Consider the following 14,503-nt stretch of genomic DNA (forward strand, 5'->3'; position numbering starts at 1 on the left):
CTTTCCCTTTCTTCTCTACTTCTCTTTGTTCTCTTGCAAAGTTAGAAACGGTGCTTCTACATCACAAAGTAAAAAGGTGGGTACGCTGATTTACCCTTTTGTATTTTATTTTATTTTTTTAAAAGGAAGAGATCTTATTAGAAGGGGGATCAATGATTTATATTCAGGGCCCTGCATCTTGATTTTAAAATTTTAAATTAATAAACCATTAATTTGAAAGTGCTTTTGTTTCTAATGAATTTGTCTAGCTTGTGATTATTTAATATTTATTGTTAGATTTAAGAGTATAAAATGTTGATTCTTTGGGTTTTTGCTTCTGTCAATAACAGGAACTTTCAAGTAATCCAAAGCCTTATGTTTGTTGGCATTAGCTGTAGATTGATTTAATTGAGAGTTTGCAGGACAGATTTTAGCAATTGATTTACTTTACAACTGTATAAGTTCCATCTATTGCAGAATTCGCATTGACTTAGAGAAGTCAGGCCCGGATCCATAGCTTTCCAAGAACTTCATCTGTCTGTGTATATAGGAATATTGTAAACTTAAATAAATCAATGAAGAGAATACAAATTCCAGATCTCTTTCTTTCTTAACAATATTGGTGTTTTTTTTATTTGGTTTACTAGAACAAGTTATCTGTAATTTTTATTTCATCGTAGTATGTTCTCCCTCTCCTTATATTCCTTAGACTAGACCAAGTTATCTTCTCCCTCTGCTGGTTTGGAGCTATCAATTTTTTCAATTTTCAAAGCAAAAATATCAACCTAAATTGAACCAAATCAATTTGATTTAAATTGATTTTTAGTTTAGTTCATATCTTATTTTTTAAGAATTATAAATTTTATCTTGATTGGAATTTCTAATTAAAATCAAACTGAACTAAATCAAAATATAATTACCTTGTATAGTGAAAATTTATCCAAACACTTCTTCGAGTGGCTACATTGAAGAAAGCAACTTTAGTATTGAATCATGAGTGAAAAACCCATAAACTTTCTTCAAAGAGTGGTACACAAGAAGTTTTTCTTTTTCTTTCCATGCTATTGGATTATTTTTAAAACAAAATTAAAATAAAATTTTAATATATAGGGATTGAATATATAGTTTCAAAAACTATAAGCACTTATGTAAATTAATTTTGCTCAGCTACAAATATTAAGTTATAATAAAATATATAAATGTATTTGTTCCAATATTCAAACAAATACAAAGAAAATTACTCTTGCTAATTTCAGTGAATTATAGTTTGGGAACTTCTCTTCTAAAATCTACATTTTGCATTCTGTCGCTGTTTTTATTATGCGAGCAGTTTGCTTAAACCAACAAATAGCAATTCAACCTTTCCAAATTGGTATGGAGTGAAACAAAAATAAAAGATGAAATATTACATATATATTTGTTCACTTGTTCACGCCAAGAATTAAAACCTTATTATCCAAGTATCTTAAAGCTGATAGCTGAGTTTAAAGTTAACATGAGGCATTTGAAAATTTACATACTCAAATCACAAAAACAGAAGTAATACACATAAATTAAAAAAATAAAAGTTTGCAAGCTAAAAATGTAATAATTGTTTTTGATATCAAATAATTTATTTAGAGTTTATCTTTAAGATTATTTAAAGATAAGATGTAGTCTCATTTAGGCTTATAAACTAGTCTGAAGACATTTATTATATCATTTAATAAATAAATAAAAACTCTCAATAATCACTTATTTTTATTGAGTTTTTTTTTAATATGATAATAGTATTTTATCTAATTTGTTTAATTTAACAAATCTTCTTAACTTCAAAATAAACCTAGGCATATGTAAGGAAAAAATCTCATTTGTGGACTATAATTATAGAGTTAGTGTTAGGTTTATTGTCATTAATGTGTAGCAATCATTAATGAACGGCACCATCTATTGACTAATATAGCAACCCATACCAAACGTCAACTTTGATAGCCACCATTGTTAAACTGAGCTAGAGTTGGTGATACCATTATTGCCTATAAATAAGCACTAGGAGAACAGCACAAAATGAGAAAGTGAAAAAATCACAAATGTGAAAAATATAAAAGAGAAAGATGAGTGGTCGTCAAGAGCAGTAATCTTGTTGCTTTGTTTAGTAGTGTGTAAGAATAGAGAGAGTTAAGTTGAGTGGAAGTGATTCTTTTTCTCCATGTGTGTTGTAACTCTTCCTTTACCTATCTCTAATAACATGAACTTCTTTTATGGATATAGTTGATTTATCAAACCACGTTAAATATGTTAAGTCTTTAATGAGTAATAATTAGGAACACTACTGGTCCACAAGAGAGAAATCTCTAATAGTTAGGCGGTGTAAGATTAATTATAAAATTAAGCTCCATTCCGGTTGGTTGATCATCTTAGAAAATCAAAAGATTTTTTTGCCAACCAAATAACCCATAAAATGCCTTGACCAAACCTTTTTATCTTCATGTTGCCGATGCAATTCAACTCCTTCCAGATTTGAAAGAAGCAGCCAGACTTGATATAGTTCAGAAGTGCTTAGTTGTCTTTTCCAAGTAGGATTCCAAGACCTAACTTCATTGTTCCAGTACCCCATTTCAATAATTCTACTTGCTGGATTGAGGAACAAAACATGAAGCCGATGGAATAGATATTTAAGAATGCCACAATCTAGCCATCGGTCATTCCAAAAACACAAAAAGATACTTTCTCATTGTCCGTTTTGTATCTAACACTTTCTCTGATTGGAGCTGAACTGAATTCTACTGTATTGGTTACAAAATGAATACCTTGTCGAGTATCAGATAAAGGAAGATTGAAAGAATGGAGCCCATCCTCAATTGTGCGTCTATACTTCTGGATTATGAAATCTTCCCAACCTCCCAATCTTCTATGCTTCTTGATTATGAAAGCCATTTCAAATATATAATTAAAAGTGACTAATGGCTTTGCAATTTAAAATGATGATATCAAGGGCCTAGAATCGTCATCAAAGGGGCAATCCAAAAAATTTAAATAAATAAATAAAAAGGCTCTCGTCACTCTCCAATTTTGCTGCCTTTTCATTTTAAGGACAAATTAAAACTATATTATATGCTCAATGTTTCTAATCCTCTTGCTCTTGTTGTTTGTTGTTAATTGTTGATGGTTTAATTAAGAAATCATGTGAAGATGCAATGGATTCCTCTCATAATTCTTTAAGTAAATGGAGCACCCATACCTTCCTATCCCCCAATTAATTACTCCTATAACTTTTGTAAATGTATGTGCGTGTGTATCCTACTACTAAATCCTATAGTGCAAACGTTTTGGGATAGCAATCATAATATCAATGACTAATTACACAGTGCTTCTTTTGAGTGCTAGGTAAAAAGAAAATTAAAATACTCAATAACCAATCATCAATACTTATTTAATTATAGATCTATTTTAAAGAGAAGCATGCATAAAGATGAAAGAGGAAATCATACGTACCCTAACTTATCCAAAATCATAAAAATATCTCAATTTAAGTATAAAAAATATATATAATTTTTATTTTTTTTCCTCCCTGCTACTTATTTTTTATCTAACTACCGTAGAATAAGTATTCGTAATTACTTTATTAATACCATAATATTTTCTGGCATTTTCTCCATATTTTTCATCCGATTTTTTTGTCTGAATTAGATAAAAAGTTGCCTTCTCTTCCCAGTTTCCGACAAAATAAACATGCGTGGGGAGTTTTCATCAATGAGAAAAGGTATTGATTATATAACCCATCTCAAAAAACCCTAAACGCCATGCTTGAGGTTATGAAGGTTTGGCTTTGCTCGTCTCTTCTTTTCTTCACTGGTAAGCCGTAAAGACAAGCACATTGTAACGTCTGTCACACTAGGGTTCGAATATTCCTAAATCAACAATTTAAAGGAATTTATGGAATAATTAACATCATGACCCAATCCAATGGAAAAGATGGATCTTTCTCTTCATTTGCTGGTCAGGTGCCGGCTTAGCTTTGTTTGCTGCCATTCATCAAAAACAAATAGCTGGTTACGATTTTGCATAATTTTCATTGTTTATGGGGTCTTGAAACTACGTGTCAGTAAATTTCGGATAGTCCATGGAGATAAGAAGGTGGACAGGCAGACATAAAATATAGCCAGCACAGAGCTAATTATTGTGACAACCTAACCACCACCTTTCGGCTCCCCTTCAAACTTTCGAACTCCACCAGATGATACCGTGAATTTATGGCATGATTATGTGCTGTTAGAGATTTATAAAAAAAAATTAAAAAAAAACTTGAAACAAAAAAAAAATTATGCAGAAAAGATTTTAGTAATTAATAATATTTAAAAAAAATTATAAAGTTAAATTTTTAACCAGTTTAGTATTAAAAAAATAAATTTGATAAAGATAATTTTAAAAAATAATTAATAAAAAAACATATAGAGAAACATTATAAAAAAAAATTATATTGGAAAATACTGTAATAATTCATAATATTTGTTTTTGAATAAATTACAAAACTAAATTATCAAACAGCTCAATATGAAAAAAACTAAAATTAACAAAGACAATTCTGAAAAAAAACAAAGAAAAAAACTATATAGAAAAACATTATAGTAATCAACAGTATTTTAAAAAAAACTATAAAGCTAAATTCTCAATCAACTCAATATTAAAAAAAATCAACAAAAATAATTCTGAAAAAAACACAAAAAAAAGATAATTTTGAAAAAAAAAACAAGTGGAAAAAGTTAAAATTTAATTCTCAATCACTCAGTATTAAAAAAAATCAATAAAGATAATTAAAAAAAACATGTGGAGAAATATTGTACGAAAATAAAAACCATGTAAGGTAAATATTATAGTAATCTATAATATTTTTTATAAAAAAACTACAAAGCTAAATTATCAACCCGCTCAATATGAAAAAAAATAAAAGAATTGTTTTGGAAAAAAATCATAAAAAAAATTATATAAAAAACATTATTGCAATTCACAATGTTTTTTTAAATGACAGAGTTAAATTCTTAACAAGTTTAATATTAAAACAATTAGCAAAAATAATTTAAAAAAATCATACAATTTTTTTTTAAATCAATCATGAGAAAAAAATAAATATATAAAAAAACTAAAAATATTATTATAATGAAGTTTTTTAAAAAATCAATCATGAGAAAAAAACAAATATGTAAAAAAACTAAAAATATTATTATAATGAAAATAAAAGGCGTGGGGAAAGTTACATTATTTTCCCCACACATTTTAAAGTATTATTAATTTTATATAGGGAGATTCCAATCTCTATAATGAATATCGAAAATATGAATTTATTAGCATTAAAAATAATTTTTTTTACTATCATTGGAATATGATTAATTGATTAAAAAAAATTATTTTAATGTGATTATTTTTAAAATTTAAAATTTAAAACATGAAAAAAATAAAATTTTGTATCAAAAACTAAAAAAAGACATAAAACAAATTTAAAGTAGAATACAAGGATTAAAAATAACTTTTCGAAATAAATTTAAGATAGGTCATTTTGGATTTTTTAAATTATATTTTAATATTATAAATTTAAATCATATTTTATTAAATTAAACCGCAATCAAGTTCTAAATACCTTCACATTTCAAGGGAATGCAAAGAATAGAAGCCGGTCACTTAAAAAAAAATATAAACTATAACATAAAATGATAAGTTAAATAAAATACCATTGAAATCCACAATTAGATACGAGGGGCATTACAATGAATATACTTCAATAAAATAAATAAGGTTCTGTGTATTGATATGGTGTCTTTATGATGGATTGTACACATTATTATTTGCAATAAATATTTAGCTAAGAGTGAGGACAAAATTTCAGATAAACCAGAAGATTAAGTGCTGTGATGATGAATAACCTGAAAGTTATTGTTCTTAGTGGAAAATCTAATCTGACATCCAATCATCGCTGGAAATCGAGAAACCTAGCTGCCAATACTAAACAAGAGTTCGAAAAAGTCAAGTTATTCAACGTCCACGTTATCAAGAACAGGAAAGTTAAGCCTTTCATTTCCTTTTTCTGATAGGACTTGACAGAATTACGCTACCCAGATCATGATATTGAATGTCCATTCCCTTGACTTATCATGTTCTCCCTTGCAATCGACTCCAGAAAAGTTGCTTTCATTACTCTAGCCATCAACCAAGAGAATATTTAACAAATTTTGTATGGTTAAGTGGTTGTAGTCATGCCCCCAATTCTGAATTCTGCGACTGCAAGTTTAGCACAGCTCTGTCAGAATCTGGGCTATGCTTAGAAATACAGATTGTTCTTTTCATAGTTTGATAAAAAAAGCATTTGACTTTCAGGAGTTCAATTATATGATTTCTTGGTTTGCAATCATAAGTAAAAACATCGAAACTCCTCCATTCAGTAATTTGATTTCTTGAGCATTTTTGAGAAGTGGGGGAAATTAAGAATTAAACGTCAACTTAGTGAGGGTAGAGCAAGAAATGGTGCAAAGGGTGGAATTTGGAGGTTGTGGAAAAACCCTCCACAATTGACCTGTGTCTGTATTTAAGAAATTGAATGATGGGTTTTTTTTTTTGTTTAAGTTTTAATAGCTAAGTTATTTTGATTGTTTATTCATAAATATTTTATAGAATTATATTTCTTCTAAAAAAAACTGGTTTCTAAATTTTTTTGAATGCTTTAGGAATTTAATGGTTGAGAAGTTTTTGAAATCTTTTTATCCAAAACATTTTGAATTTCTTATTCCTTAAGAACGTTCAAGATTTTAATTTTTATTAAATTCATTTTTTTATTTGTTTAACATTTTAAACTAGTGTTATTGTGATTATTTTTTTTTATTTTTTTTTCTTACAACTATGCTTTTTTGAGAAATATTAATTTTTTTATTCTTAACATTTCAAAACTTTTTATGTTTTTATAGAAAATTAATTTTTCTATTCCTTTAAACTAATATATGAAATTTTAATTGGTAGTCCTGTTACAACTATTTTGAAATTTTAATTGGTAGTCCTGTTACAACTTATTATAATTTATTTTGATTAAATTAAATTATTTAAATTTTACAAACAACGTGTAATCTTTGACCAAATCTTTTATTTTGTATCATGAGCATATCCTCCCATTATATGAAGAAATGGGAGATTATAGGGTATTTTACCATATTTTTTTAAATATTTTTTTTTAATTCGACACTCACTTTCTTTGTTTTTCCTCACACTCCATAATTGTATCCTATCATTATACATTATTTACTATTTTATTTAATTTTATTTTTGATTTAAATATTGTTTTAGTTTATAATAATTCTCGCATACTTAATAACATGCTTGATTATTCGTTAACGCTTTAATTACCATTTGAATGGGCTTTGCACCCTTTTTAACATTTTATTTTTCAATCCTTGTTTTACACTCCTCTTAGCATATTTAATATTGAATTAGTTTGTTTTTTAATCATTTAAAAAAAATCAAATTAATATTTTCTTATGCTTAATTTTTTATGATTTTGATGTATTAATATTAATATTAAAATATAAAAAATAAAAAATATCATTTTAACATATTTTTAATTAAAAAATACCTATGAACCTGATTTTCTTTTTCTTCTCCTTCATCACCTAATTCTTTGAATTGGTTTAAAAGTTAATAGCAGCTTCCCTTTCACGTCTCCCTTGCTTGCCCTTTTGGTTTCTTTGCTGTTAGAGAGTGTAGAATGTATGATAATATCTCTTGCAACCCTCTCGATATAAGGACAACCTTTCTTCATTTATGAAAATATGCCTTCACAAACAATGAGCCATAGGAAGGTTTCCTCACATGGAAGCATACCCTTTTCATGGGAAGACTCACCTGGAGTCTCCAAGGTCATCCACAAAGAATACACAATAGATATAGGGCTAAATGCCGATAACATATCATCCCCTACATCCCCTATTTTGTTTCCTCATGACTCCGATACCTCCTACAAGGTCTTAGGCAGTCATGGCATAAAAATTCCTCTCCCACCATGCGTTAGCGCGAAGATAGAGCCTCCACGAAGAAGCAAATCAGTGAAAGGGTTTGGGTGGTGGCAAGAAGACCCTTTCCTTGCAGCTTACAAGGAATGCACAAAAAATGCGAGAAATGGCAAGATGTCAAGTCAGAGCAAGAAAAATGTCAGGTCTAAACTAAGGAAGAGCAGACTCATCTTTTCGTGCAAGAATTCATGTGATGTTCAGGATGATAATCTGGTTATGTTAGCTAATCTTCCTGCTATCCCTAGAGATAGAGTTCGAGGAAGATGAAATATATTTGGATTGGACTAGGATTAGTTTCTCTAGTCAAATTAAATTCTTAAACTAATATATGAAACAGTATTGTGTCTGCATTCTTCCTTAAAAGAGATTTAAACCCATTGCATGTGTGATCCATCGATGTTGTTCATAGTATTCTACTCTTAAGTTACACTACTAGAAAATCAGACAGTGCTTTCTCGGCATTTAAAGAAAATTCTGTCGATATTATAAATTGTCGACGGAATATCGTCATCGTAAACTCTCTCATTAATTGGAGTTTTTATTTCATTAGTAGTAATTTCTAATATTGATAAAATCATCAGTTTCATTAGTAATTTCTAATATTGATAAAATCATCAACGAAATATTCCATCAAAGTTTTCATTTTTTTTTTTATGATCCCTTGCCCAACAATTACTCACAATAAACTTATAGCCACAACAAAAAGATTCTTTTAGCATCTAATTTCACTGTCACTAATATTCATATAATTCTACTATTGTTGCTACAAGAATTCTACAATCAAACTTACAAGAAATGTATTGTCAAAACAAAACCGTTTGAGCTTACTGAGAGTTTGAGAGCACTAGCCTTTAAGATCTATGAGGAACTTTTTGTCTAAACAATGCTAAATAAATTACACAGATTTATGAGTTTTCACAATTAAAAGATTTAAATGCGTCATTTTTATAATGACATAAACAGGATTTATACACAAAATTTTAAAAAATAAAAATAAATAATAAATTAAAATTCTATAAAGAAATCATTAAAACATAATCAAATCAACACACACCTTGTGCATCACATCAAAGATGTCGAGAAAGGTAGAGAGGGAGGAAAAAATCATGAACAAGAAAGTCTAAGAAAAGAAAAAAAAAGTTATACTTATAGTTGCACTTAGTTTAACCTAATAAACCAATAGCTTTGGTCAGTAACTTCAATATTAGGTGTCTCTTCATAATCATTTTAGTAGTGTTATTATTAGATCTGACTTATTTTTTTTTAATACATGACACATGATGAACACAATTCAAAAATTTTATCAATATAATTATCATTTTATCATTATCATCACTACTAATAACCACACCACCAACACTTTCTTTTATTAATATAATCATTATTTTATCACCATGTCATCATAACTTTTTGCACCTCTACTATGAAAATACTAACCATCACCATCACTGGTCATTGTTATCACCCCACGATCACCATCATTAGTTGTCAAATCATAATCATTACCACAACAAACATGCATCATTATTAGCATTAATATTATTACCAGCATAACTATCATTATAAATATTATCATTATCATTACTATCATTATCATTATCTCTATCATAAATATCATAAATTTTTATATTATACTATCATCAATAAATATAGCATCAATTAATACCCTAATTGTTATCGATTACACATTAAACTAAATTTCCCTAAATTTTCAACAAAACCCATAATTGACTAAAATTAATTGGTTCTCAAATAATTACCTATCATTTCTTCAATTCAAGTTAATTCAATCTAAATTAATATATTTAATTATTATCAATCTCACACAAAATCAATTTTCCCCTATTTTCCAACTTAACCATTAATTAACATAAAATAATTGGTATCTATTAAATTACTCATCATTTCTTCAATTCTAACATACTTAAGTTACAAAATCAAACTCAACTTCATCAAATAACAAATTAAGTCTATTTTTTCAAGTTTCAAAAAAACCCTTAAATACAAATTATATATTAATATAACAAAATTATCATTATAAAAAAAACACTTAAATATATAATTACAAATACTATAAACAAATTTTAATAAATTAACTTAAAACTTAAATAGGTTAAAATATAAACGGATGAGTTTGCTTATTTTACGTAGTGAAGCATGAAATGAAATCAATGAAAGGAAGTTGGTTCTATGATAGAGGTTATAAGAATGTTGACGAGTTGGGTGACTAGATTTGTGAGGGGCAGTCAAAATTGCTTAAATGGAAGAGAAAGGGTTATTGTAAAATAAAGAAGAAGAAGAAGAAATGGTATGAAGATAGCATTGTTGGGTTTTAATTCATTTTAAAATCATGTGATGGAATTTTTATTAGTAATTTGACATTGTAGCAATCCCAACAAGTTGCCAACATATTTATTTTGATTTTATTTTTATTTCATTGATGCTTTCATCGTAAATTTTTCTTTGTAATTTTTATAGTAAATAACAACGAAATATTTTTCATCAGCACTTCTGTTATTTTTTTATAATATTTTCAGTTACACTTGCATAATTGATGTTAGATTTAATATAAAACCATCCTTGTAACTTCATTTTATAATTTAAAAGTGTTAAATATAGTTTTTAACACTTAATAATCAAATAATAAAGAATTGTTTTTTATTTAGATTTTTGACAGGTCCATTATCAGCATATATATTGATAAATATACCGATTACGTCCTATGTAGCTTTTACAAATCGAATTATCTTTCGGTATTTCATTGCTGGTAGTTAGTAGTTAGTAGTTTATAGTTAGCAGTTTATACTAAAAAAATTCACCAAGTGACCTGAAAGTCAACCTGCTAGCCGGACCCAAGATATGACCCATTCACAAATAATAACAACTTGTGGATCCAAATAAATAAGTGGGCCAAGGTGATCAAAAGCCCAACAACTAAGGATGGTAATGTAATTTCCAGCCCTCCATGAATGCTCTGTATATATAACGCAGCAGAGGTAGGGTTTGGAAGGCATGGAGGAGCGGCAGCCACCTCTAAAGTCTGAACTCTTTTAAAACCAAGGCGTCCCGCTCTTCATTTATTTGTGCTTGATTGCTCTGTATATATAACGCAGTAGAGGTAGGGTTTGAAAGGCATGGAGGAGCGGCGGCCACCTCTAAAGCCTGAACTCTTTTAAAATCAAGGCGTCCCGCTCTTCATTTATTTGTGCTCCGTAACTTGTATTTTTTAATCCTTTTTCCCTTTAGTTTCTGCTGCCTCGAGAATGATTGCTCATTTTTGTGTCTGATAAAACTTTGAGGCTGTGATGACTGCTTACGTTTCTCGATCCTGAATATCATCATGCTAGCTCTTACACGGACCAAAGTGAGAGCTAGTTTTTCATTTGTTGACAGCATTTGTGCGTGTCTGAGCCTTTCTTCTGTTGATTTCAATTTATTTTTTCTATATTTTTATCGGTTTTGGATTTTGAAATTGTGAAGTCTGTTTGGTTTTGGGTTGCAATGATAATAAGATCAATTCCTCGTACTGAATAATTGCTCAATTGGGCATGACGGACTCTTTGCACCCATAGAATCTGAGCTCCCATTTCCGTTCCTTCAAAATCAAAAAATTGTTTCTTTGTGTTGTTTTTGTTTTGGATCATGTACACTATGGATTTAGTGTTTGTGATTGTGTTAATTGTTTTTTAAATGTTTTTTATTTAAAAATATGTATTAATATAATATTTTTTATTTTTTAAAATTTATTTTTAACATAGTATATTGATATAATTTAAAAATATTAAAAAATTAATTTGAAAAAAACTCAATCATAAAATCAGATAAAAAAATCTAAAATTAGACATTAAAATCAGGCAATATATAGGTCTGCCCATTGCAAGGGCAAGGTAGGTTATGGGCGTGGCGAGTGACTCTAAAAATAATTTTCAAAAATTAAAAAGATACTTTTTTATGAAATTTTATTTTTTAAAAAAAAAATAATGGGCCGATTGTTGGTTTTGATCGTTAAGCTTGGATTGGTTGGTTCCTTGATTCAACATGGTTTTTTATTGGAACTTATTTTCCTAGGAATTCGACAGCGAGTTTCAATCTTTCTTTTCCTTTGTTAAAATTTAAAAAATAATAATAATTTTTTTAGTTATTTTATATCAATTTAATGTGTTAATAAAATAAATAAAAATTATTTTAAACTATATTTTTAAATTGAAATATACAAGTGAGGAAGTGATAAGTAACTTTATTAATAATATTAATTGCTAACTTGTGAGTGAGGAATTGATAACTAATTTTATTAATAATATTGATTCCTAACTTGTGAGACTCTTTTAAAACTCTGAGATAAATCTAGGTGGAAGTCTTGAAAATAAATGAGAACTAGGAGGCCCAGAAAAAACAGTATCCAATAAAGTTAAGTTATTGCTTTACTTTGAAAAACGCGTTTTGTCAAAAAAAATTAAATCTATAAGAGTAATAAAGTTTAAAATAGATAATACATGACAAGTTAGGTTAAATTATAATAATTTTTATACTTTATATTTTAAAATAAAGGGTAATGACTGGATGTAAAAAATAAACAATTGAAACATTTCGGAATTACAAGGAGACAAATTTAATAGTCATGTCATGAGATCACGAGACAAATTTAATAGTCATGTCATGAGATGCTCATTAAGAACAACAATCTTTAATAGTAATTAATATATTCTTATATAATCTTATTTTTTATATTGCAAAATATTAATCAATCGCAATTAATATCTTCTCGTATAATTGAGGAAGAAGTTATTTTTGCCGGATTTTGCAGGGGATTTTTCAAGAAGAATTCTCCATCGATTAGCGGTCAGGTCGTAACTCCTTAGCCATGTAATTTGCCTTCCAGACGAAGAGCTCTCTATCATATATTATTATATGATAATTAAGAGTGCTGTCTATTAGTAAATAAACACACTTCCACGGCTAAACGTGGTGTTTTTTTGCACATTTTTTTGTGGGTTAATAAGCTTAAACATCCTCTTAATCTGACTGTGTGGATGTACAATTCAAACCAATTTAATTTTGGATTTTAAGAAGGGAAGTGAGCAGTGTATCCTATATTGTTGTAAATGATTTATTGGTTATGTGTTAATATAAAAAATGTATAAAAAATATTATTTTAATATGTTTTTAATTAAAAAACATTTCATCTCATCATACTAAACACATAAAAAATCATATTAATAGATATTTAGGGTAAAACAGTGATTATACTTCAAAGTATTTTTTATTTGAAAATATATTTCTCATCATACTAAACATATTAAAAATCATATTAATGGATATTTGGGAGTAAACTAGTGATTATGGTTATTCAAAAGTATTTTTTATTTGAAAATATATTAAAATAATATTTTTTATATTAATATATTAAAAAAATCTAAACAGGATTTTAATCACATTTCCAAATTTCTAGGAGAAGCTTCACCGTGGCTATGAGAACGTTGTCGTTTCTCTACCGAGTGAAGTCCAAAACAAACATGCCACCAGCATAACGCCATAACCGCAGCGGCCTATATCTCGAGTTAAGGTCTTCAAGACATGCCAACGTGTCGTTGTCTTGTACTTGCAAGAGTTAAGGTATGTCACGTGTCGCACCCAAGGCAACGGCCCCGCGGTGGAATGGCGCCTTGCGCCTTCTGCTGTCACGGGTTCGAGCTTTGAAGTTGCATGCTTGTCAGCCCCGTGCTGCCTTACCTGCCTGCTGGGTTTGCAGGGTGTTCAGTGGGCCGTGAGGATTAGTCGTGGTGCGCGTAAGCTGGCCCGGACACCCCACGTAAATCATCTTCAAGACATGCCAACGTGTCGTTGTCTTGTACTTGCAAGAGTTAAGGTATGTCCTGTAGTGCGCGGTGGACGGTTTGCTTTATTACATAATCATAATCCATACATGTCCTCAGTTTTGGAAGTTTAATTATTAGAATTACTTGATAGTTTGAAGTCCTAGGGTGGGTGCATTCCAGCACATGAGCGCACACTGGACAGTACTGTGCTTGATTTTGCGAGAGAGTTTCTTTCTTGAATCTGATGAATTTGTTGGTAAATAGGTTACCCAGCAACTAGAATACTGGTTTTGCGCCAAGCACAGCTTTAAAAACTAATTTGACTTCGTGGGTTAGCTCGTAACTTAAGTGATATGGGGCAACCCAGAGTCACCCCTGAAAGAACCCAATAAAATCTGTCAAAATCTATTGAATTCTGTTTTCAAAATGAGGTGATTTTTTCGTATTTTATAAAATAAAGAAAATTAAATTGATTTAAATCAATCCCTCTGATCCGTTACCTGAAAATTACTTCTGATATACACCGATTTGGGTTTCAAAAACGAGGTCGACTGTTTGTGTTTTTCCCAAGCACCAGGCAATGCCAACTGATATCCCAGCAGATAGATAATTTTATTTTTATTATTAAATTTTAATGCACTCAACTAATTCCAGATGTCCTGAACTGATGAATAATTCAAC

Source organism: Populus euphratica, unplaced genomic scaffold (genome assembly GCF_000495115.2).
Source record: "Populus euphratica unplaced genomic scaffold, PopEup_1.0 scaffold21.1, whole genome shotgun sequence".
NCBI classification, from domain to species: Eukaryota; Viridiplantae; Streptophyta; class Magnoliopsida; order Malpighiales; family Salicaceae; genus Populus; species Populus euphratica.